Source organism: Lemur catta, chromosome 1, assembly GCF_020740605.2.
Source record: "Lemur catta isolate mLemCat1 chromosome 1, mLemCat1.pri, whole genome shotgun sequence".
Taxonomy (NCBI): Eukaryota; Metazoa; Chordata; class Mammalia; order Primates; family Lemuridae; genus Lemur; species Lemur catta.
In genome coordinates this window covers 279,784,475-279,809,693 of record NC_059128.1, presented here as the reverse complement: position 1 = coordinate 279,809,693, position 25,219 = coordinate 279,784,475, and the positions used below count along the sequence as shown (strand labels likewise).

The window sequence follows — 25,219 nt, the reverse complement described above, 5'->3', positions numbered from 1 at the left end:
CTTTCTGAATAAATTTAGGGAAATAGTTTACACTTGACTACGCTTGGTTTAACATTTTATTACATTGTATTATATGTATGTTGTATATATACCAAGTGAACCTTTAAAATGACTCCAGTGAATTTTTTTAAAATCCTCTGTTAAAAGAGTCCCTCTTTATAGGTAACTTCCTTTAAGATATGTTTCTGGTAGGTTTCCTGAGTAAAGTAATGAGATGATTTTAACAGCCTTGTTTATAGAGTGGAAAAAGGAGGTCCTGAGTTTGATGACTACAGTTTTAATTATGTTAGTGCAAAGCTCAAATTAGCATAGGGAAAATTATGGCTGTCCACTGCAATTAGGAAACAGAACCTCCTACAGACAATATCCAGTCTCAAACGCATTCTGTTTTTCATTGTTTCAGTAAATAAACCAATTAGTCGATTAGGTATCAGATGCTCTGAATTTGTTAAGTTGGTACTTCACATCTGAGTGGCATTTTTTTTTTTTTTGCATTGATATTTGTAAGATCTTCGGAAACACTATGGAAAGCTAAATATTCTTACCCAGTCTTTGTGATTCTCAACATCATTTTCCCTTGCTAATTTAAAATTGGGAGCAAAATGGTTTGCTTGGAAGAAGTAAGGGAGTTTCAGGGGCTTCTGTGAGAGCGCCCGTTGATCTCTAAGGCCCCCTGGAATTTAAGATCAGGCTGAGAGTTCTAATGAAAACGTGGGAGCAGCAAAGCTGGCGTCCCTGTAGGCAAACAATCCTCACATCGGTGTTGGTGCTTCCCCCGGGCGTCTGTGCCATCTGACAATACCGAGAGGTGCCTGGGTGCTCGACACCACCTACCCGCCTTCCCCGCAGAACAGCGCGGTGTTTGCGCACAGCCTCCGCGGAGCCTGCTGCTATCCTTAAAACTCCATTGCGCTTCAGTTAGGAGTTTTAATCGAATTCCCCAAAGACTTCCCTGATCCTTTAATTTCAATGCCATCTACCATTTGGGAAGTTCGCAGAAGCCTCCAGTCCGTCCTAGAATAATGCCTTCCCGCGTGTGCAGGGAGATGCGTAGCACTACAACAGAGATGCATTTTTGTCCTTGGGCCTTTTAGGGCATCCATGCACCCCAGGTTGCTAGCCTTGATCCTAGAGTTTAAAGATCCTTAACCTTTAAAATGGAGCCGTGGAGGATTCTCCCTTATCATGGAGATCTGAGACTGCGGGGCCCGGAGAGAGCAGACGCAGGCAGCAGCGTGAGTGGGAGCAGCTCGGGGCCAGGCAGGATGTGGAAAGTTACTAATGGGCTCGGTGGAGGGGCGAGGGCACCCTGGATGGCTCCGCTGACTCGCCTGGAGAGATCTCTTTCCTCCGACTAACAGAGGTTGGAGGTTTGCTGATAATTGGAACAAGGTGATGGGAGTTGGTTTTACTAATTTAAAAACATAGCATGTTCTATCTGATCATGCTCGCCTATGTCGGGTACTCCCTGGGTATTTGGCATCACGTATGAAGGAAACCTATTAAAACTAAGAGGTACATGAAGGAAGTTAACCTCCCCGTAGGATTCTGATGGATGTGACTAATGAGTTTCATAGCTACAGGCAGACGGGTTTTCATCAGCCCACCGACTTAACTTAAGCAACTGAAGTTGCTTCGTTCCTTGTTACTCTGGGGCAATTCTGTGGAAAGAAGGCCAAGTGCAAAGTAAATGCTGCTGTCCTGCTGTGGATGTGTCATCCCAGAGTAGGCCCCGAGTTTCTGTCCTTGCTGAAAAGTGGCTTTACGGGTCATTATCTTAAAATGACTTGCTGCTTCCACTCGCTGCCCTCTGTGATGTGGCCCACAATCCCAGTGCACTCTGGGTGTGCGTGTGTGCGTGTATGTGTGTGTGTGTGTGTGTGTGCATGCGTGTGTGCACCCATGCCGGGTTCCAGGGTCCACTGACTCAGTGTCTGAGGACAGCAGGACTGGGAACGACTACATCTGTGGACATTTTTTCCCCAGAGGACTGCAGTGCTCTCAGAGAACATTCTGAAATGGAACTGTTTCCAAATTATATTTTCTTTAATGTGATTATTTCATTAAATGTTTGTTTTGCAAAACAGGCCTTTATTTAAATGCATGCACGTGCACACACACACGCTTGTTAAAGTGTACATAAAACATAAATAAGACAATTCCCGATGCCTTCAGGAAAAGATGACTTCTGCCACTTAGAACTGCAGAATAAGACTCCTCTGTGGAAGCGGAGACCCAGAGCAGTTATTGGCATCCCAATACCTTGGCAGATGTATTGATTTAATGGCTGATACACAGGAAAATCATAATACGAGAGGCCACGGGGAAGCCGACCTATAAGAACGTCTCTGAAATGTGAAGTTTCAGAGAAGGGGATTTCACAGGGACGGTCCCCAAGCCTTTGCAGTGTTTGGTGGCACACTCTGCTCTGGCAGGGTCTTTCCTCAGAGCTAGTGAAAGCCTCAACTGCTGCAGGAGACCATCCGCATCCCTCCTTTTGCTCGACAGGACATGGGAGAGCTGCCCCTGTCCTGGGGACTCTGTCAGATCAGCCCTGAGAGTGTTTCTCTTACTTTATGTGACCACAGACTCACCTGCATTCGAATTCTTGTTAATCTCATGAGCCTAGGCAAAGACCTACCCTGTTTGACCTCAGTTTCCTCACCTGTAAAATGAGACCATAATAGCGATATCCTGTCTTGCGCTGGTGCTCAGTGAATGGCAGATGCCATCAGACACTCCAAGTTGATTTAACCTTCCCTACTACGTCACGTTGTCTTTCTGGGTCTGTTCTTCATGCTGTCTGCATTTGCCATTCCCCTGCTCCAGCTGGGAAGCCCACAGCCATGGACTCTGGGCTCATGTGTGGCCTCCCATGCCCAGGGCCGGGCACAGCTGGGCCTGGGTGGCAGCAAGACAGGGCACGTGGGAGGAGGGAGTTTGTGTGGGTCCTCATGTGCAGGTGGCAGGGCAGGTAGCTGCATGTGGGCCTGCAGAGCATCCAGGGGGTCGCTCAAGGTGGCGCTGGTCAGAGGGCTGGTTTGGACCTGCTGTGGGAGCCGCAGCTGTGGAAGAGGGCAGATGCCTCTCTGGACACCTCCACTGTCCTGCCTACTAATTCATTTTGAAAAAATGCATCTTGTTTCTTTATACAAATTATAAACTTGAAAGATTCTCATCGTGGAGAAAATTTCTGAAAAATCATTACAAAGTCAGCGTGAATTGTCCCAAATCCTAACCAGCCAGAGAAAACTATTATGTTAGCGTTTGACATGTGTCTTTTCACTGTCTCTTCTGCCCTTCCATCCGTTACGTCTGTCCTGCTCTTCTCAGCTAACAGTGTTTGACAGACCTTTCCCCATGTCACTAGAAATTTTCAATAAGCAGAATTTTTACATTTCGTTATAGTCCATCTGAAATAAGATTTATGATTTTTATAGCCAATACCTGTTGCTGGAGATAATGCTGTCTGCCAGTTTTCACTGATCACATTGCAGTGCACCCACTGTCTAGTTTTTAAAAGTTATTTTTATTAGTGTTGGTGCTTAGAAAATAATTATTGGGCCAAAGGGCGTATGTATTTTTAAAGTCTTTGCCAAATTTAAATATCTTCCAACTTAAAAAGAGTAATTGTCAGTTTACTCTCAGGAAGGGTTGTAATAATTCCCACTTCTTCTAGCCACGTGTGAGGCCAGTTCCACACTGAACCATAACAACTCTGCACGTTTCACTCTTTGAATCTTTGTGATTCTGAAAGGCAAGAACTGAGTCTCATTTTTTTTTTATGGTAATAGGAAACATTTCTTTTCTTTTTTTTTCTTTTTTCTTTTTATTTCAGCTCATCATGGGGGTACATAAGTTCAGGTTATATACATTGTCCATGTCCCGCCCATCCCCCTGAGTCAGAGCCTCAAGCGTGTCCATTCTCCAGACAGTGCGCCTGGCACTCACCATGTAGTCATACCTCCATCCCCTCCCTCCCCCCCCGAGTCTCATTTTTATTTATACTTTTTTAATTTTAGTATTTCATTACTTTTTTTGTTTATTTGTTTGGTGTAAACCTATTTCAACTAGTGGTCCATTGTGACCTCTGGCTTTTTTTTTTTTTTTTCCTTATTCATACTTTCCCTGTTTGGTCTAACTTACTTTCCACATTTCCCCTATTGAGCTTGGCCGAGACACGTTTTATAAAGTTTAAGATCAATCCTCATCTGTCCACTCTCCCACTCTTCGTTTTCCTTCTGTCAGCACATTCACCAGCTTTGCTTGTGCGTGTCTGAATGTGAGTGCTTTATGTCCACTCACTGAAGTCACAGAGCCCATTTCTAGTGATACCCTGTCCACCTCTTCTGTATCCTCACCAATGACTGGCAGAGTGTAGAGGTTCAATAAATACTTCATAACATAAATGTTAATTAAAATTCTTTGAAGTCATAAAGAGGAAGTTAAGATATCAAAGTAATATACTCATTATTGTAGATTTCAAACAGAAGTCTCTTGTCATTAGAGATATTTCTCCTAGTAAAGTAAAATTAACTAAATGGACTTAAATTGATGTTTAAAAAAGCATAGAAAAATACTTTGAAAAAGGTAGCTATAGGTAGTGTCTTGAATTCATAATCCAAATTGACATCATAACTGCTTGTCCCATGCCAGGCCTTGTGCTAAACTCTCACGTGGTCTCATGTGATCCTCGTAGAAACCTGGGCCCTGCTGCCTTTGTACAGATAAGGGCGGGGGGTGGAAAGGCTGAGGCACTCGTACAAGTGTCACAAACCTGTCTTTCTCTCTCTATCATCGTATGATCTCTGTTCCTGCTATTTGCCCTGTCCCCAAATAATGAATTACTGTACAGAGAAAACATGGTGTATTAAGTGACCTGGTAACACATTAAATAATTTGATAATGAAAATGATTATAACTGGCTACTTTACATTTTCCACTCTTGAGTGAAAAATCCCATAGGCGACAGTTATTATACTCTAGGAGGCTAATCAAAATAAAGTGCTGGAAAATTCGAGAGCTAAAACTCTAGCACCCCATTCTATATTTGCTTGGTGACAAGAATTCTTTCCATATTTGGCAATATCCAAGGGGCAGTGGTTCCAGATTCCAGATCAGCTGCTGACTTAAATTTCCTCGCCCCAAGTATCAACTTCCTTGCTCTCGTCTTGGGCGTCGATAACGAAAAGGCAGGTCCGAGTTTTCCGTGAGGCTTTACCAAGTCTTTCAGCAGGGGGCTCATGGAATGAAACTCTGGGAAGAACAGTAATCTGCTGTTGAGCATAGATAAGTGCCGAGACATTTCAAAAAGAAATGATTTATTTTTAAAGTGCCACATCGGAATCCAATCATAACATTAACATCAGGGCTGTTACTTCAAACAGTTTTGTTAAAAACAGTGCATGTTGAAATTTTGAAAGTGTAATAAAGAACATCATGCAAAGATTCTGCACTCTTGCGTTGAACACATTCCACTTTTAAATCATTCCACCTCCATGATTTAAACTCTTCATTGCCATCATGACATTGTACTACCGCAAAGAGTGCATTGATATTTTTTTTAATTTAATGAGTATTGACACAGAGCCAGCACTGAAAAAAAGGACCCCCCCATTCCCCACCACGACCACTTTCCTCCAAAGCCATTGATTCAAATCTTCAACCAACAGTGAATTTATCATCTCCATGCTCTTTGGGCCCCACTGGGTTTTGGGAGGTCTTATTTTTTAGAGTGGACACTGTGCATGTGATGCTCACCTTTGAGGAAGAAGAAACTGTTGAAACAACACTTCGGAATCTGTCAACACAGTTAGTTTGTGTCTCAATTTGAGGTAGATTTCCCAAGATGTTGCTCCAAGTTAAAAAAGTATGTGGTTTTATATTGCGTAGACCTCTCTGGATCCGTATTATGTGTATGTGTTACCTGACGTTCCAAAGAGCATCAAAAACATGAAGGTTAATAAGGAGAGCACAGCCCATGTTTACCTTTTGCCCAGAGAGGTACTTGAAGCTGTCTGTTTCTTCATGGCATCCTTAAAGTAGGTTCTGTGGGCAAAGGATTGTCTTCCGTGCAGGGGACAGGAGGCATGGACAGAGCCGCTGGCAGGGGGAAGTGGAACAGGCCAGTCTGGGAGGTGGCGGCCCAGGGCTTTAGTTTGATGCTGCGGGACCTTGGCAGGTAGATTCATCCTCCTGGCCCAAGTTCTGTTACGGGAAGATGGAGATAGTTTGCACAGCCTTTGCCTCCCTGATGTTTGATGACTCTGCTGCTGTCAGAACCACAGGGAGTTAGCAGTGGTGGCCCCATGGGATCTCGGAGGTGGAGAGGAGGCCGTGCATGGTTGGGGGAGTGGGATCCCAGCAGGCTTTGGGGTTCAAGCTCTGGGTATTCTACTTCCTGGACATTTCACCTTTGACAAGTCCTAGCCTCACAGTATCTAGGCTTTTCCATCTGTAAAACAGCAAGAGCAACTCTTTCTACTTCACAGGGTTATGGTGAGACTCCCGGAGCTAGGAGAGCTCAGAACTGTATTTAACACATATGAGCTTCTTAATAAATGTTAGCTAATTTTACTATTCATTGGAGCCCAAATAAATTTTCCTTTTGGGACTAAAATCAGGGAATCCATGAAAAGCTTTTCATTTTTCTTTTTTTTTTTTTTTCAATTCTACAACAGTTTGTGAATTGGTATGTTTTTTTTTTCAAGTAGCCAATTTGTCCATTTTCCTCCAACTAGCATGTTCTTTTCTCTTTATTATGAAATGAAAACTCTGAGAGACACAGGGAGTTCCCACTTCTTTGCAAGTGCTTTATCTGCATTGGCCATTGCTTAGAACAGTGCTAAGAGAGTCCCCAGTTTGCTGACGCTGTGCACACAGGTCCTGGGAGGGGACTTGGGGCCCCACTCTCCTCTGCTCCTCTCTGCCCCCTCCTCTCCCTCCTGCCGCTTTCTCCCTCACTGCCACTGCTACCCACCCAGGATGAGGTTTGAAGAACATAAAGAACAGCAATGATGATGAGGGCGACCCTCCCAAGCCTCTGGAATGCTCAGAGGTCCTTCCTGGACCTGTTTTCATTCACCCCAAGCCGCCTCTCAGGGGTGCCTGATCATTTCTCTCACCCCGGGAAATCTGGGACAGGCAGGCTCGCGAGCTTTTCATCCAGAAGTAAGAAATAGAGAGGAAGGTTGAGCAGGAGGCTCAGCCTGTGCCAGGTGAAGCCATCAAAAGCAGTAGCTACACGTCTACTTCTGAGTCCGCCCATTTCACTTCATCTTTACAAACTCCTAGAATGAGAAGCATGTTTATATTTACATAAAAAATAAGAATATCATCCAAGGCCAAATATAAGTGACTTTGTGAGTTATTTTACTTTCTGAATTATCCATTCCACCAATTTGAACTAACATGGATACTTTTGCTGACTTTACCATCCTTTTAAGCCCAAGAGTATGAACTCAGTTAAGTCTATGTTAAGGCAAGAAGAAAAGTAATAAAATTCACTCTGCTAAGAAGGCATTCTAGTGAAGAAACTCCGCTTTTGTTTCTCGTTCACCCCTGCGAGGGCCCTTCTGTCCTACCCAAGAAGTTGTTCCCATTGACTCACTATCAGAATCACACGTCTCTTGTAGCCAGTTTTGATAAGAAGCTGGTTATAAAATAAATGCACGTATTTTTTTTTTTTAAGCCTTGTTCTCTGGAGATGGAAAACATCTTTTTTTAGATCACATGTTTACTGCTTTGGTAAACAGTAAAATGCTGCTACAGCAATTACCTTGAGGATAAAGGGTTTGTAGACAGATACTTCCTGCATTCACTTCCTACCCAGATAGCCAGCCCAACCAGAGAGCACCAGCGCAGGAAAGCCTCCCGGGGGCACTTCCTCCCACGAATGCGTGGTTCGTTCTTCATTATCTCCTCTCCGAGGGGAATAAGCCTGTCACTCCAGATTTTCTAAGAGAATTCTGTGCCCTGAAGCAGGTGAAAATAGGCAGTTTCTAAAGTAACGATTTTAGTCTCTTATTCTCATCCTTGGTGTAATCTGCTCGCTGGGTTTAAGATGACGCGTACAGACTAGACTGGACATGTCTATGGAAAACGGTCGGGGAGTCTAGTGCTTTAGTATCTGGCGGAGAACAAGTACATCTCAGAGTCAGCTGAAGGCCTTTTCTGCAGCTGGTTAATGGAGAGGTCATTTTAGATTTTGTTTTCTTTATCAAACAGAGGTCCCCAGATTTAGGTACAAAAATTTCAGCTCACAGATTGTTCTCTGTGCTGATTTTACACCAGTTATTAAATTCCAGCAAATGCATTGTTTAGGCCCTTTGAACCAAAGCAAATAAAAGCGCAGAGCACAAACACTGAACAATAGGGAATCATCAGTTACCCATCTGCAGGATACGTCCTTACAGACTGGCCCCTTTGTAGAAGAAAAAAATATAGCAAATCAACAAACAATAACACCGAACAATAAACTAAGCAAAATAAATAGCACCCGAGAGCCCTTCAACTCAAGCACTGGCGAAGCACCAAGAAGTGATGTTTACACGCTCCAAATGTGGAAATCTACTGCTCCACCCAGATCTCCTGCAGGTCCTTAAAGTAATCAGAAGACTGAGCAGCCATTCATTGCCGGGTCACGTCTTGGTGAAGCACCTCCTTTGGTGATCAGAAAACGCCTGTGAGCTTCGCATTGCAATGGAGAAGAAGACAGGGTCTGACAGAGCATTCTGCCTGGCCACATAGTCCCTAAGTGTCAGTGACTACCAGCTTGAGGGCAGAGACTGCATTTGGCCCTGAGAAGCTGCCAGACATGGTCATATGTTGCTATGTCTCATGAAGATGTTAATATATCACTAATATGTGCTAATGCCTTTATCCACACAGTCACTCAATATATATGTATTTTGTATTTAAAATGAAATTGAATTGAAATGAAATTGCCCAACGAGATATTTTCCTTTGGAGATTAATTTCTTTACATGCTTTTGCTTATCTTCTTGGAAGAAACACTATGTAAAAATCTCAATATCCGGCTGTTAGATTGCTTTCTTCCTCTGCCTTTGTTACCCTAAACAGTTCTTGTACACATTTGTAATCTTTTACTGAAACTCCACACAGCATCTTCCAACATGCTTTCATACACATGCTACCTCCTGACACTTCTGCTTCTGTGTGTCTCCTGGGTCTGTCTTGGTTCCAGTGCTGCCTGGGTCACAGCTGGGTGATGCTGGTGCAGGACCAGAGAGGAGGTAGGCTCATCTTTGACACCTGATGGACTGGCAGTGCCAACTGGCATCTTCTCTGCAGGTCACCTTTGCCTGGCACCAGGATTGGTTTTGTTCATTTGTTTTGGTTTGTTTAGCCTGTAGCAAATACGGGTTCCATGTATCTGTGGAATAATATATCATTGAAACAATAACAATAATAAAGACTTAGTTCTTTTTCCCCATTTCAAAAACAGTTATTATAGGAGATTAGAGAATAAAAAATTAGAAAAGGAAATCAAAATAACTGATACTAGACTATTAAGGTTCTGTTAATACTTGATTCTTTTTTTGATGTTTTGGGCTTTTCTCCATGTGCACTGATGTTAAAAAGAATAACAACATTTGAGAAATCCAACTCATTTTTAATGGTACTTTTCTATTCCTTTCAATTTTTTCAGGGAGAGTGAGAAAAAAGAGGAGTAAGGGCGAAACTTTTTGTGATTTAGAAATTAAGTCCCTTTGTCCCTTCTTAAGGACCCAGTTCCTTAGTATGGGGCAGATCTGGACAGCCCGGGGACAGGTCCTAGTTCTACCATCCCCTGGCAAGGTTACTTTACTTCTCTGTGCCTTGTTTCCTCATCTGTAGAGTGGATTCAATAATGATAATAACACCTGCTTCTTGGTACTGTTGCAAGGATTAAATAGCTTAATACATGCATATGCTTTGAGCAGTAATGTGATTCAGTGTACTAAAAATATCAGCTACAGGCCAGGTGTGGTGCACACCTGTAGTCCCGGCTACTCAGGAGGCCGAGGCAGGAGGATCACTTGAGCTAAGGAATTAGAGGCCAGCCTGGGCAACACAGCAAGACCTCATCTCATAAAAAAAAAAAAGTAAAGAAAAAGTTAGCTCTTGTGATCTTTTTGTTGTTTGCTCATCCTAGTCTCTGTCTTATTTAATTTACTCTCTTATTTGATTTTTCTGAAGTAATCAATTATCTTTCTTGACTGTGTTTGTTTCCTATGTTTGTCTTTGGAAAGAAATCCTGCAATACACTTTAGGTATTTATAGCTTCGTTTACAGGGATGAAAGTATTTTCCTGTACAGTCATGCATCGCCACAACGGGATAAGTTCTGAGAAATGTGCATTATTAGGTGATTTCATCATTGTGCAAACATCACAGAGGGTGCTTACCCAAACCCAGATGTTGTACCCTACTGCATGTGTAGGCCGTATGGTATGACCTATTGCTCCCAGGCTACACCACCTGTACAGCATGTTACTGTACTGAATACTGTAGGCAACTGTAATACAATGGTATGTGTGTATTTAAACATATCTACACATAGGAAAGGTACAGTAAAAATACAGCATAAAAGATAAAAATGGTACACCTGTATGGGGCACTTACCATGCGTGCAGCTTGCAGGACTGGAGGTTGCCCTGGGGGAGTCAGTGAGTGTGTGGTGAGTGAACGTGAAGGTCTAGGACATCACCGTATACTACCGCAGACCTTATAAATGCTGTACCCTTAGGCTACACTAAATTTATTAAAAATGTTTTCTTCAATACTAAGTTAACCTTAGATTACTGTAACTTTTTTACTTTATAAACTTTTAATTTTTTTTACTTTTTGACCCTTTTGTAAAAATACTTAGCTTAAAGCACAAACACATTGTACAGCTGTACAAAAATATTTTCTTCCTTTAGATCCTTATTCTGTTAGCTTTTTTTTTTTTTGTTAAAAACTAAGACACAAACACACACATTAGCCTAGGCCTACACAGGGTCAGGATCATCAATATCATTGTCTTCCACCTCCACATGGGAAGGTTTTCAGGGGCAGTAACATGCATAGAGCTGTCACGTCCTGTGACAATAATGCCTTCTTCTGGATACCTCCTGGAGGACCTGCCTGAGGCTTTTCTGCAGTTAAATTTTTTTTTATAAGTAGAATTACACTTTAAAATAATGATAAAAAGTATGGTATAGTAAATACATAAGCCAATAGCATGGTTGGTTATTATCATTAGCAACTATTATGCACTGTACATAATTGTATGTGGCAACACAATAGGTTTGTTTGCACCAGCATCACTACAAACGCATGAGTAATGCCTTGTGCTGCAAAAGTTATGATGCCTACAATGTCACTAGGCAATAGAAATTTTTCAGCTCCGTTATAATCTTAAGGGACTACTGTCGTGTATGTCATTGCCCAAAACATTGTTATCCGGCACCTGACTGTTCGCTACTTGCTTCCTTCTCATGCTCTTCCTTTGAGGATAGTAGAGAAAACGTAACAGAGTCACAATTGTTTGTCCAGTTAGTGGCCCACACAGCATGTTAACCAAACTTCCAGCAGCTGAATTCAGTTGTATTTTCCTGAGCCCAGAAAACCAATGGTTTTCATGATTCAAAGATGGAGGAATGAAAGATGTTCATTGTTTCCTCCCTAGGCTTATTCTCTGGCTGATGTCATTGCATGAAAGAATGCATTTGTGCAGTGGGGAGGGACAGCTGGTCTCTGGAGTTGAACTAGAGGTTAAGGAGTCAGGCCCTGTTGTGAACAACTGCTAGAGCTGGTGCATTCTTTAGAGGAGGTGAACAGGCACCTGCTGAATTATCACAGTTGTGTGAATGTCCATGATTAGGAGTCTATGGAGTTTCATTCAAGGCCAGAAAGTCTCAAGATGTTGGTTGTTGAAGTTCTATGTCTTAAGTTATATGGCTGTCGTCATGTAACCTTTTATTGGTGATGGTCATGTCTGTGGGAAGCAGGTTGTCAGTAAATATCTGTTCAGTAAATGGATGAATAACTAACTGCCTGGATGACAAACCCAGGAGTGAGTGCATGGATCAGTGAGGTGGTACCTTGTAACATTTCATTTTTGCATATCATGGAAGATGGAGTCCATTTTTATTTTTTCCAGATGGATATATAATTGTAATGTTCCACTTATTTTAACAAACCCATACTTTTCCCAAAAAGTGGTTTGAACTTTGACTTTTGTCATTTATTTTTTAAAAATTTTTGTTGTATGTATTTGAGGATGCACAACATGATGCTCTGATGTACATATAGACAGTGGTAAGATTGCTATGGGGAAGCAAGGTAACATATCCATCATCTCATACTTACACATTTGTGTGTGTGTGTGACTCTTTTTAGCAAAAATCCTGAGCACAGTACAATCTTATTAAGTACATCCCTCATGTTGTACATTATTGAGCCTGTATCTATAGATCTGCTATTTTGTGTCCTGTCATCTACATCTTCCCATTCCCCAACTCACCTTGGTTTTTTTTTTATAGATTTCACATAAAAGTGAGATCATGCAGTGTTTGTCTTTGCATGTCTGGCTTATTTCACTTAGCATGACATCCTCCAGATTCATCCATGTTGTGGCAAATGGCAGAATCCTTTACTAAAGCTAAATGACATTCCATTTCATATGTATATATCACAGTTTTTTGTTAATAAAATCTCTTTATCCCTTAATGGACACTTAGTTTGTTTACATAACTTGGCTACTGTGAATACTGCTGTGGGTATCTTCCTGAGATAGTTTTCCTTTCCTTTGGGTAAATACTCAGAAAAGGGATTGCTGGGCCATACAGTAGTTCTATTTTTCGTTCTTTTAGGAGCCTCTATACGCTTTCCACAATGTCTGCACCATTGTAGGTTCCCACTAACAGTGTGCACTCATTCCCTTTTCTCCACACCCTCACCAGCATTTGTTATCTCTTGTCTTTTTTATAATAACCATTCTAACAGGTGCAGGTTGACATCTCATTGTGGTTTTGATTTGCATTTCCCTGATGATTAGTGATGTCGAGAACCTTTTCATGTACCTTTTGGACATTTTTGTTTCTTTTTTGGAAAAATATCTATTCACGTCCTTTGCCCATGTTTGAGACGGTGGGATGGACACAGGGCTGCCCGGGATCAAGTGAGTGCTGCTGATGTGTGCTGTCTCTTCTGGGCCGCGGATGGAAATGTTTCCACTTGAAAATTAAAAGCAGAAATACCGTTTCCAGGCAACTCATAGCTTGCGTTTTATTATGTGACACTTGTCTTGATGAGGCAGAACCAAACACCACTTTCACTTTTATTGAGTGGCAACACCTACTAGTATTTTTCCAGGGTTTGCTTTGGGTCATCTAAATATTCAACTATTACAGTTTGTTATACAAAAAGTCTTTCTGGGCATGAACTAATGGAAAGTTGTATTTAATGGGCTATTATGGAGACCATTCACTTTTCTTCTTTTGTTAATGTAGTCACTCCCTTGAAATTTCAATGAAACTGTAACAATCTCAAATACCTATGCTAGTTTCCAATGTACTAGTTCATACTGAAGGTTTATGTATTTACTGGAATGAGGCAGATTACAATGTAGTACTTACTATATAAATAACATCTGCAATGGATGTGATGTAGCATAATGTTTTCATCAATAGCTAAGTTTTTTGTATTCAATAGCAAAATGATCTGCTTTATAATAAAGATTGATTTTAATAGCAAGTAACAACCAGATTATCTAAGCCCAATAATTAAACTGGATTCCCTACTTAAATTTTAAAGTTAGCAAGCATATCATTAAACTTAGTGAGCCTTATTGGTTAAAAGATTATGTATAAGCCAATGAAAATGTGATCTTTCATAAAACCTAATGTATTCTATTATCTTGGTAAAATTTTTTTTTAATGAACTGCCTTTTAATCTAATAACTTAAGAATTTATCTCACCATTGTTTCCATAGTGCCTGGCACCTAAAGTGCTACTCCATAAAGACTGAAAGAATGAATGAATAAATGATCAAATGTATGTTGGAATCTTTCCCTAAGTGAAGCATGTACTTGCCAGTATATGTGAGTAAAAGAAATCTGACTTGGTCCCTCTCCTAACAGAAACTATAATCTAGTTTTTAAGGGGTCAAAGAAAAGGAAATGACTTTTATTTGCAAATCAAAATGTTGGCAGAAGCTTGATTGGTCATCTAGGAGTTCATTGTTTCTCAACCTGATTACACTTTGGATCAGTACACTCTTAATTGCCTTTAGGATAATTAAAAGGAAGTTCTATGAGAGCTAGGATTTTTTTTTGGAGGAGCGAGTAGCATGAAACAATCATAATTTGACTAATTTGCCCACAAATGTTGGTTGGAAAATATACTAAGGAAATTAGATTTTAATTTCCATTAGTTTTTTTTTTTAACTTGTAACATTATTTTCAAACAAATAAAACTTTGAAAGATGTTTGTCAAAACACCTCCCCACGTGATAATTTCCATTAGAATGTGAATTTGACACGTTTCCCCCAGTGGTACAAGAGCCAGATTTTCCTAACCAAAAAAATCAGGGCATGATCAGGCAAAGGAGTTCACATGAAAAATTTTGCGAAAATTGTATTATTTTGAAAAATTCAGGCTATCTGGTCACTGTAACGGAGGAAGGGATTTAATTCTTGGTGTAAACTCCAGTGCTTTTGAAAATTGTATTAACTCTATAAGGCAAAAAAAAAAAAAGGACCCTATAATGCCCCAAAATGGCAAAATTTTTGATAAAAAGAGCATCCACAAGTAGTGTTCTAGTTTCTCAGGACAACGCTAACACGTGACTGTGATTTGATGGCTCAAATAACAGAAATTTATTCTCTTACAGTTTAGGAGGCCAGAAGTCCAAAATCAAGGTGTTGGCTGGGTGGATTCCTTCTGGAGGCTCTGGTTGGGGGGGCGGGGTCTGTTCCATGCCTCTCTAGGTTTCTGGTGGCTACACACACAATCCTTGTGTTCCTTCGCTTGTATGGTAGTGCCCCCTTATCTGCAGTTTCACTTTCCATTGTTTCTGGTACTTCAACCACTGTCCAAAAATAGTAAATGGAAAATTCTAGAAATAATTCATAGGTTTTAAGTTGTGCACTGTTCTGAGTAGCATGATGAAATCTCAGACCATCCTATTCCATCCTCTAGGGGACGTGAACCTCCCTTTGTCCATGTCTCCATGCTGTGGACCGTATCTGCCTGCTTGTCACTTAGCAGCCATCTGGGGTGTCAGATCTACTGGGATGGGATAGCAGTGCTTGTGCTCAAGTAGCCCTTATTTTACTTAGTAATGACCCCAAAGCGTGAGGATAGTGATGCCAGTGATTCACGTATGCCAAAGAGAAACCATAGAGTGCTTCCTTTCTGTGAAAAGGTGAACGTTCTGTACTTACAAGGAAAGAAAAGATCATATGCTGAGGTTGCTAGGATCTATGGGAAGAACCAATCCATCAACCTGTGAAGGAAGAGAAAGAAATTTGTGCTCATTTTGTTGTTACACCTCAAACTGCAAAGGTTGCAACCAGAGTGCATGGTAAGTGCGTAGGTAAGATGGAAAATGCACTAAATGTGTGGATGGAAGACATGAAGAGAACTGTGTTCCCATTGATGGCAGTTGGGTTCGGTACTATCTGAAGTCTGAGGCATCTGCTGGGGGTCTTAGAACACGTCCCCCATGGGTGAGGGGGGACTGCTGTAGACGCATCCATCTCTGCCTCTGCCATTACGTGGTGATCTCTGTGTCTCTGTATGTCTTGTTCTGCCTCTTTGTAAGGGTGTCCTCACTGGACTCAGGACCTATCCCAATCTAGTAGGATTGCATTTCAGTCATTAATTACATCTGCAAAGACCCTATTTTTTTTAGGTGATTTTATTTTTTTTACTTTGTTTTGTTTTTTATTTCAAAATATTGAGGGAGCACAAATGTTTTTGTTACATAGATAGCTTTTATACTGCTTAAGTCAGGGCTGTAAGTGTGCCCCTCACCCAAATAGTGTTTATCATATTTGTTAGGTGGGTTTTTGCCCCTCCCCTCCTCCTCCCTCTCCCCTTCTTGATTTCCAATGATTTTTACTTCTCTGTGCCCATGTGTGCCCATTGATTAGTTCCAAATTATTAGAGAGTACATGTGGTGTTTGTTTTTCCATTCCTGAGAAACTTCGCTTAGGAGAATGGTCTCCAGTTCCATCCCAATTGCTGCAAATGACATTAATTCATTTCTTTTTATGGCTGAGTAGTATTCCATGTGTACATATACCACATTTTGTTAATCCACTCATGAATTGATGGGCACTTGGGTTGATTTAAGATATTTGCAACTGTGAATTTTTGTGCTGCGGTAAGCACTCGAGTGCAGGTGTCTTTTTGATAAAATGACTTCTTTTCCTTTGGGTAGAAACCCAGTAGTGGGACTGCTGGATCAAATGGTAGGTCTACTTTTAGTTCTTTGAGAAATCCCCATACCATTTTCCATAGAGGCTGCACTAATTTGTAGTTCCACTAACAGTGTATAAGCATTCCTTTCTCTCTGCATACATGCCAGCGTCTAATGTTTTTGGACTTTTTAATAACAACCATTCTGATAGGACTAAGGTGGTATCTCATTGTGGTTTTAATTTGCATTTCCCTGGTGATTAGTGATGTTGAGCATTTTTTCATATGTTTGGCCATATGTCTATCTTCTTTTGAAAAGCTTCGATTCATGAAAGACCTTATTTCTAAGTAAGGTCATATTCTAAGGTTCCGGGTAGACATGAATTTGGGGGGCACACTATTTAACCCCCTATAGGTGGGAAGGAGACAGGCATGTCTCAGGGCGCGGCTTCTCCTTGGCATGTTGTTTCCTGTGGGAAGAGCAGGGCTCCATTCTTTGATGGTGCCTAACAGATGAAGTGCTGGAGCTCGGATTGCTGCTCTCATTCTTAAATATAAGTCAACAATGTGTAAACAACATTTTAGAAGGTGTCCATACAATTAGTTTTCTTGAAAAAAAACCTATTTATAGCATGATTGTCACCAATTAAACATTGTTAAATCCAGCATGATAATCAAAATAAAATCACTGTAAGGCAAAGTGTTTACTCTGCAAATGTTCCAGTTTCACAAGACACTGAGTACATGTTGTGGTTTCCCTTATCTCACCATTTTGCTTATTGTTAAGAAGCGCAAGAAGCTTCGGGCAGCCCACACAGCTCGTCGGAAGCCAACGGGGGAATCTGCTGTGCAGGCAGCCAATCACCCTCCTCCTATGCGCCCAGCCCAGACTAATGGATGAGTGTGCTGTTTACATCGGATAAAGAATGACTCGTGGCTTTCTTCATGAAAGCCCTCAAGCTGAACTTATACAGTTCTCAGGTTGAACTCATAAAATGGCATCATATGTTCATATAATTATCAAGCAGCACGATTTCATCCTTGTCTTCTGTCTTTGGTATCTGCTGAGATTATGTACATAGAGGTTTAGAGCCAGAAACGTGATCTGCCCCTAGGTATTCAGGTGTTATTTGTTCTTGTGAAATGGATCAGATTGCAAGTACAAAGTTGAACTTCATCTCATCACTGACAGTGAGGATTCTGCAAGATTGTCTTGGGAAAGACACGCAAATTTAAATTAAGGGCCAGGTCAAGGACTCTTGTCATGTTGTCTGTGTCTGCCCTTGTCTACTTCCAGTACACATGGGATGAAAAATTGGCCAGCTCAGGCGTCTGTAGTCCATTTTACCTTGCCTCAGGTGAAGACACCAATATCCTCCCAACGTGCCTGGGAGACTTGGACCAATGGAATCCTTTGCTTATATCTAATCTGACTGCAAATAGGGAGACGGTGTGTATCCCTCTGATGTAGGAGTCAGTCCCACCTGCTTTACTTTTACAACTTCTGATGGGGACAATAAGGATTCTCTTACTGTCATCAAGGCAGAAAAAAGGCACAACTGAGCATATAAATGCAAACCATGAATGCAAGACCAGTATATCTTGTCCCAGGGTGTGGTTATACTTCCCCATGTGATGCCCACCCTCTTCCATGCCACTGTCTACTACTGCTATTGAGCCCGTCTGGAGACCAGCAGGAGTGGGATATACCATGGGAACTCAGCCTGGTTGTGTGCAAACAATATTATGACTTACCCCCTGGAAAAGAGAAACTGGGTTCAAGGACAGATAAGATCTAATGTTAGGATGGGCTGTTTTGAGAGGTGTCTTAGGACATCATGAAGACTGGATCAAAACCTTAGGGGAACAAATTTGTTTCGGACATGCTACATGAATGTTTTCATTTTTTCCTTTTATTTTTAAAAATCTGAGTTGGAGTCACATTAACAGACAGGCTAGCTACATAGCACATCTGTTCCCTCATATTACATTGTATATGCACTTAAATATTTTTCATGTTTAAACGCTAGGTATGTTATGCACCTTACATTGGTTTGCAGCTATCTCTAAGTTATAGGGGCTGTCTTTTTTACCTATTTGTTGTTAGTATTATGTACGTAAACACAATCCAGTGCCTCAGTATAAAGTAATGCTAAAGAAAGCTATTGCCTAAGTGATAAGTTAAGTGACCTCAGATATTTCTCTCCAGTTGGTAAAAGTTATTTTTAACTGTAGGGTTCCTAGTAGAGTCTCTAACCACTCGGTATTTGACATGGGCCAACTCGGTTAGCTCCATCGGTTCCAGCATGTGCTGATAAAGGCAGGATCACAGGTTTGTTCCTCATGAAAGCCAATAACTTCTCAGAGATAAAAAGGAAAAAAATCTCCCTTCTGTGACCACAGCTGCATCACTCATGCAAATGTCAGAAGAGAGAAATTGAGAGTGAGTGAGGGTCTAGCCCCGTGCAAATATTCCTACTGTTGAAAAAAGAGAAAAAAAACCCCATAAAACCTCAAGTTGCATCCCCATCTCAGTGGGGGTTCCCGCGTGAAACCAACTGTGTTCAGCTCCCCCAAAACTAGTGATTTTATTTAAAAATACTCCGAGTGATTTTTTGATGCTAATAACCTCAGCTCTCCCAAACCAAGGCCAGAAGTTACCTGCGTTATCAAGAGCCTTCGCCCACCTTCTCCCCCTGAACGCTGCTCTCAGCGCACAGCTGCAGAAAGAGGCCATTTACGTGGAATTCAAATCTGGTTGTTTAGTCTACGGGGAGGAGGGAAGGATTCTGTCTCTTTAATGTTTATAACGGTTGGACAGAGCTCCCCGGGTGAAGGTTAATTGCTCTCCAGTTTAGGCAGCTCTGTGCCCAGATGGGTTATCAGGGCTGAACACTCGTTACAAGATTAATCTCGTTTCCGACAAGACTTCCCTTTCCTTCAACTGATTTTTGCACAGCCATTGGAGCTGTCATCAGCCGTTAAAAGGAGGGTGGATTACTCTGGGATATGAATGCTGGTATGTGGCGAAACAATGCAGAACGGTGTCATATCTCAGGGAACATCTTTAGGAGAACATATTTCAGTGGCGTTGCGAAGACGGAGGCTCATAAACAGCAGAGACAATCGGACCAGTTGGTGACCAGTCAGTGAGCGAGCGGGCTTGGCGGGAAGGCCCCAGAGGCAACGGCAGCCGCTGTCTCTAGGCAGGACCCGGCCCTTAGGATCCAGAGCAACACTTGAGGCTTTGTTTGCTTTTGAAGGTTTTTTTAAACAATTGTGCTATGATCAGATTTTCATTTGTAAGGACCCACCTGCATAGCGAGGGCTTCTGTTTGTTGCCGCACGCTGACCGCTGCGGCGGTGGGCGCCGTGTGGTGCAGCCCCTTCCTGTAATTCCTGGGAGCACGTCGGCGTCCTGTGTCATTTCACAGGTTTCATAGATACCATCGTGACGAATGTGCCTAAGGAGAGTAGGCAGATTTTTCTTTATTTATTAACAAGTAGCTTTATTTCTTTAGTTTGTCCAGAAATTCTTCCAAGAACACGGCCAAAGAGCAATGTCATTTCATGGCTTTGGGATTTGGTGTGTGGGAATCAGCTCATTCATTTATTTGCTACAGAGTTATTGGGCACCTCCCCGGCCTGGGTGCTGACGGACGTGTATGGCGGGACGGACAGGCTCACTCGGTGCTCTCAGTCCAGTGGGGAAGGGGACGGGAGCAGAGGGACAGATGGAACAGCTAAGCCGAGCACAACATGGCAGGAGGGCAGCAGCCTTAGGAAGGAACATGACAGAGCCAGGTGGCAGGGGCACAGGGGCTCTAGTGTGGAGAAGGTGGTCAGAGAAGGTCTGTGGGGCAGACAGGAAGGAAATGTGAGGACAAGTTTTGCAGATCCCAGAGGGGAGTGTTGTGGGTCAGGGGGGGGACAACAAAGGCAAAGACCCCGAGGCAGAGACAGGCTTAGGGTGTCTAAGAACAGCATGTCCTCTTGAACCTAGTCACACAGAGGAGACTCTCAGAACATCCTACCCTAAGGAAGGGCCCGTTTGCTTCACTTGTAGTCAGGTGTGGTCTTAGATGCTGGGTCCCTTTCCATTAGGTGTGACAAGACTGAGAAATGCCTCTTGGCCACGGGCTACTGATGAAACAGGGGTGCCCTTTTCAGGAGACAAGAGTCAAAGGCACGGAGAAAAATTTACATTATTTAGGTTCCTTCTCTTCCCCTTTTATCCCATCTTGTCAACCTTGCATCTGTTCATGGGCTGGGCGAGCTTTCCATATTCTCTGGTTTCCTGTATTTTTTCGACATGCTTTTGCAGCCATTTCCATCCTTGGCCATTTGTTTGATGCAGTGTGGTCAGTGGTTACACACATTCCTTTTGGAACCAGGCAGCTGGCTTAGAATTCTGGCACTTACTAGCAAGATGCTCTAGGCAACTGATTTGATTTGTGGAGCCTTAGTTTCCTCGTCTTTAAAATGGGCCTAGTAGTAGCTCCTACTTTAAAAGGCTAGTGTGCAGGTTAGGTGCATTCATTCAGATAGACACGTCTCATAGAGCCCTCCACAGTGTGGTCTTGTCACTAATATTAGCTGTGGTCATTATGAAGATCCTGTATTGTCCACAATGTTTCCCTTAATTAGATCCATCCATTTCACTGAGAAAAGTAGATAAACTATCATTAAGCCTAGAGACATTTATGTTGGCTAGAGACATCTTATCACATTTTTTTCTCCAAAAAACAAAAAGCCAATCAAGCCAAGTCTGTCATTTCGCCCTGTTTCTTTATTCTGAGAACAAGGGATACATAGTCACCACCTTCCACACAGGCATCTCATTACTCCTTGGTGACCTTTTCAGAGGGAGGGCTTTGTCTGTCCCGCGAGCTATCATGTGGCCTAGTGAGACTTTTAAATCCACAAAAAGCACATGATTTGCAGGGCAAAAAGCTGAGGAAGACAATAGAGGCAGGGTGGAAGTTTTGAGTCTTTGGTGCAGTATCTCTTCTGGACCTTGGAGGCATCGTGTCACCAAGGGGTGGAAGGACAAGCCCTCCGGGGCACCTGTCAGGGTCTGCAACCTGGGACGAGAGGATCCTGTATCACAGAGATGCTCAGTCAGTCGCCTGTAGGGGTTACACGCAGTGAGATCCAGGCTCCGCACACTCTCTCGTTTCTCGGCTTCCCTGCTGAGAAACTGGCCATTTCCCACCCAAGACTTCTGCTAGGGAATACTAAGTGCTTGGAGGGTGGAGTCCAGCGAACCCACGGGAAGTCCCCAGACATGACCATTTTTGTTGGTGGAGTCAAGGACCAACAATGGGTCTCACCTCTCACATTTACTCCATTGATGACTCATATGGCGGCAAGAACTGCCCCTCCCAGATTTCAGCGCTGTTTCTGGGAAGTACGTACTCTTTAAAGGATAGATTTACTTGTGAGTAAACGTTTAACCACTCTCCCTCAGCCCCAGTCTCATGGGAAAAAAGTCAGTTGGCTCATTTTTTCCAGCTAACTTCCTCTTTTGATTATAGATACATTTATTTACCTGTAAATATACATATATTTAAATATGTATTTATTTACGTGTGTAAATAAGTCATGTACATACATAAATATATATGTATGCTTGTTTAGTTACAAACTTACCCACTTTGTGTGCGTAAAACCTAAGTGCACTGTAAAATAATATTCATACCGTACTTTTATTTATTTTACTTTTTAATGTTTTTATTCTTTGAGATTTATTGAGATTCGATTTTATTATACCATTAAATCCAACTTCATTTCACAAAATAATAGTATCCCCAAACCGTGTACTTCCAAAAAAAATTTTTCCTGTCTTGATTATTTTCTCTGTGACCACAAAGGGTATTTCCTGCTAGGCATTTGTAAATGTTTCTTCATTTTTGACACTCCCAGATTTGAGTCAATTTCCCATATGGCAAGATGAGATCAAGTTTGAATCACGATTGTGTCACCACTCTCTGGTATCAAAAATAATTACGTTTTCTTATTGAAAGTTTTCCTCAAAAATAGAGAACAGTTTTATACATAGAATTAAATGTATGATCATGTTAAGACAAAAAAAAAATGGGCTCAGTGTCCCAAAGAATAATGAAAATCTGAACAAGATGCATGAAAGGATTTACTAAAGGTAATTGATTCCGTGGAGCCCTCACCTGCCTACACAGAGCGTGGGGGACGGCAAGATGGGCTGACGCTGTTGGAAGTCAAACTGGGCAACCTACTTGGCTGGCTCAGCTGCGTACCTAGAGTCCTTGCTGTGCCGTCACTGCTCCTGTAATTAGCACCTCCTTACTCAACCTCAGCAGCCTGAGGTGCCCATGTTGGGAGGAACTGCATCTTCCTGGAGATGTCAGACCCAGGGTTCAGACCCCCACCCCCAGGAAGTTCAGGGATCAAGACCTTGGCCCTTCCCACAAGGAAGTGCCTAAAGAGAAGGAGTGAGCTACGGGGTCCTGGCCAGACACCCGCTGTCCAGCCTCAGGTCTGAATGGCACAGGATCCAGCCAGCTCTGCCTCTTGATTCATAGGCATGTTAACTTCCCTACACCGGATCAACTTCTAATTTTGGTGTCATCTTTCCAAAACACGAGCTTGGGCATGTCACTCACCTAGAGAAAATCCTCTTCCAGCTTCCCATTCTGTGGCCTTTGTTAAGGCCCAACTGCTTCCTGCAGCAGGCAGGAGCTTTCAAGTCTCAGACCGAGGACCCTCTGCACCCTACCACCTACAGCACTGGCACCACATTTAGGCTTCTCCAACATGGTGGGGGCTTCCAAGCTCTGGCTCAAGTATGCCCATAAACTCCTATTCATCCTCTAAGGCCCAGCCCCAATGTCCCCTCTCTATGAGTGAGGCTGCTTGATTTATGCATTTAACTCTTGCCTAACAATGTGCTGGAGAAAGGGTTTCATGACTCCAGAATGGTTTTGATATCACTGTTATAGAAGGATGAGTGCCCAGAGATATGAATTCTGGTTCTGGTCATTCTCATTAATGATGACAAAGCAGTTCTCATCTTTATTAGGAGAGGTTTGGAATAGAAGACAGAGAACAAGTTCAGCTTTGCTTTTTTGGAATTCTTGAAAGTGGGTACCATGACCTAGGTTTCAATGGGATCTGTCCAACCAATTTTCCCAGCAGAGTAGCAGTCCAAAGATGTGAAGCTTCCAAACTCATTCCTCTTAGCTCCCTTTGGGTACCCATTCTGAGACTTAGAAACCCTCATTCTCAATAATTACACCCTACGATCTCTTCCAATGCTCATGTGATATTATGAGCCTGCCATCTTTCATTCTGTGTAGCGTAGACACAGAAAAGTTATTCATGGAATTTTCTGTACTTACAGGATGTGGTCTATATATTTAGCCACTTCTTAAATAAATACAGTCACTAGGGGGGAGAAGGTACAGGGTATGGGTAACAGAAGCCATCCGAAAATGGGACACAATCACCAAATTATTTCTATTTCATTTAAAAAATTTTTTTAGAAATAATTTTAAATTGAGAGAAGTGCAAAGGTAGTACAGAATTTCTGTATCCCCTTCACCTAGCTTCCCCTGTGTTGACATCTTACATGACCATGAGACAGTGATCCAAACTAAGGACTTAACATCGGTACAATGTTACCAACCAGGAGTCAGGAAACATGGCTCCCAGGCCAAATCCAGCCTAGTGCCTACAAAGATAGAAGGTTTTTTGGGGATATAGCCATACCCTTGGACTGCCTTTGCACTACCATGATAGAATTAAGTAGTTTCAAAAAAGACCATATAGCCTACAAACCTGAAAATATTTATTATTTGGTCCTTTAGAGAAAAATTTCCCACCTTCTGCTTTTAAATAAACTAAAGACTTTATCGAGATTTCTCAAATTTTCCATTGGCACCCTTGTTCTGATCCAGGGTACTTACTACAATGCATTTAGTTGTCACTTCTCCTTTGTCTTCTCCAATTTGTGACAGCTTCTCATGCTTTCCTTGTCTTTCGTGACATGTTGATGAGTACTGCTCAGGAATTTTGTAGAATGTTCCTCATTTGGGTGTCAGAGGTCAGACCTCGGACAGAGGTCATGGAATGTTCAGGAAGAGCAACTCGGAGGAGATGTGCCTTGTTGTATCGTATCAGAGAGTACATGGCGTCAGGCTGCGTTACTGCGGGCCCCTTGACCTGGGTGGCTTGGTCAAGGTGGTGCCTGCCAGTTTTTGCCACCATAAAGTTACTGCTTTTCCCCCTTTCCAACATATTTTTCCCTAGAAGGAAATGACTAAGTGCAGCCCACACTAAAGGGGAGGGGAATTAAGCTTCCTCTCCTGGCAGCAGTCGGAGGAAGTAGCAAAGAATTTGTGAGCATATGTTCACCTAACAATAGTAATTAATAAATATTTTGAGGGAGAAATTTTGGAGGTACACAAATATCCAATTTTCCTTAGAACGTAGCTCCTAATTGTGGCATCATCAGTAGATCTCGTTATAGCGATTAGGACTGTGGGGTGCTAATGGTGAATTTCTGTTTCCCTCATTCCCTCTATGTTTATAATTTGGGATTATTCTCTAAAGAGGGGTTGTTTTTTCTCCCCCATGTATTTATTTAATTCCATCATTTATTTATATCAGCAAGGACATTTGGACATTCATTTTGTTTTTTGACTTACAATCTAACACTCTAGTTATTTTATTTGCTCAACGTGTCTTAGCTCTGGTCATTGGAAGCTCTTGCATCCTTTTCTAAGCCTTTCTGTTCTTTTCTTTTCTTTTCTTTTCTTTTCTTTTCTTTT

General features: G+C 42.1%; 1 protein-coding gene across 3 annotated transcripts in view; it reads left to right on the top strand.

Annotated features, from left to right (window-relative positions):
- ERG (ETS transcription factor ERG) overlaps window positions 1–25,219 on the top strand; it is a 251,424-nt gene that overhangs the window by 143,676 nt on the left and 82,529 nt on the right. The gene's annotated exons all lie outside the window — the stretch shown is intronic.